Raw genomic sequence first — 1,387 nt, 5'->3', positions numbered from 1 at the left:
ATGTTAGAAGTATTTATTCTTCCAACATGCTAGATGGTTGCTCCAAACCAAAAATGCAAATGCTTTTGGATGATCAGTGTTTTCTACAAAGTAGTTGGCCAAGCAGTAGGTGTGAGGACAGAACCATATTTGGATCCAAAAGACTGGACTTAACCTGATTTTTCTGTCAACCACCTCAAAGGCCATGAACAAGCTAGTTTCACTGTGTAGTCTCAGGCATTTTGTTCTGTTTTGTAAAGAAAAGATTAGGAAATGTTTTCTGCCTCTGTGTATTCTTTATAATTTTCACCAAAAAATTAATTATAGTTCTATTTTTTACTTCAATTTATATAAAACACAAATCCTAGCATTTTTTTTTATTGTCTTGCCTCTGACTTCTGTTTTTCCTCCGTAAAATAACTTGACTTCAGAAATATAACCTTCTAGAATCTTTAGACTTGGTTATTAAAGGAAATCAATAGATAGCTGAAATTCCCACTAAACATTTACTCTATGGGCCTAAAAATTGTGCTTTTTATCATTTCAGTTCCAGTTTTGTTATCTAAATTTAATGAAAGTTTAATACTGAACCAGGCATAAAAAGTTACCTTTTTTCTTTTTCTTTTCAATTTTTAAAAAATTTTTATTTATTTATTTGAGAGTGACAGACAGAGAGAGAAAGAGGCAGAGAGAGAGAGAGGAGAGTGGGCATGCCAGGGTTTCTAGCCACTGCAAACGAACTCCAGACGCATGTGCCCCCTTGTGCATCTGGCTAACGTGGGTCCTGGGAAATCGAGCCTTGAACCGAGGTCTTTAGGCTTCACAGGCAGGCGCTCAACCGCTAAGCCATCTCTCCAGCCTTTTTTTTTTTCAATTTATTAGGTAGGATTTCACTCTGGTCTAGGCTGACCTGGAATTCACTATGTCATCTCAGTGTGGCCTCAAACTCTTGGTGATCTTCCTACCTCTGCCTCCCAAGTGCTGGGATTAAAGGTGTGCTCCACTATGCCTGGCAAACATTTACCTTTTTATTTTATTTATTTATTTATTTATTTTACAATTGTCTGAAATTTCTATAACCATGTTCTGGAGAGAGCAGAACAAGGCCTCAAACCATTTCAGAACTGTTCTGGCAAGCACTGTAGGAATGCACAGGGTCACTGCAGACCCAAGCATTTACCTTTTTAAGCTCACAATTATATCCCAGTTTATGTTATTTTATTACCATGCAATTCTCTACTGTGGATTCAGAAAAACAAACAAACCAAATTAACCTGAGGCTATCACAGAGTTGTCTATAACAGGACAATAGGAGAATTCAAGTAGCTGGTTTTAATGTCACATAGGATGCATTACTTCAGTCATCAAAATGAGAGGTAACAAACTTAACTGGCCCTCTCTTTACAAT

The 1,387-nt window shown here is 36.9% G+C and overlaps 1 non-coding gene across 1 annotated transcript; it reads right to left on the bottom strand.

Annotated features, from left to right (window-relative positions):
• Positions 1-1,037: 1,037 nt before the first annotated feature.
• LOC123464281 lies at positions 1,038-1,175 on the bottom strand. Its single transcript, XR_006639510.1, has one exon. It is a non-coding gene; the product is annotated as a small nucleolar RNA SNORA9 (small nucleolar RNA).
• Positions 1,176-1,387: the final 212 nt, after the last annotated feature.

Source organism: Jaculus jaculus, chromosome 10 (genome assembly GCF_020740685.1).
Source record: "Jaculus jaculus isolate mJacJac1 chromosome 10, mJacJac1.mat.Y.cur, whole genome shotgun sequence".
Taxonomy (NCBI): domain Eukaryota; kingdom Metazoa; phylum Chordata; class Mammalia; order Rodentia; family Dipodidae; genus Jaculus; species Jaculus jaculus.
This window is presented reverse-complemented; position numbering and strand designations above follow the sequence as displayed.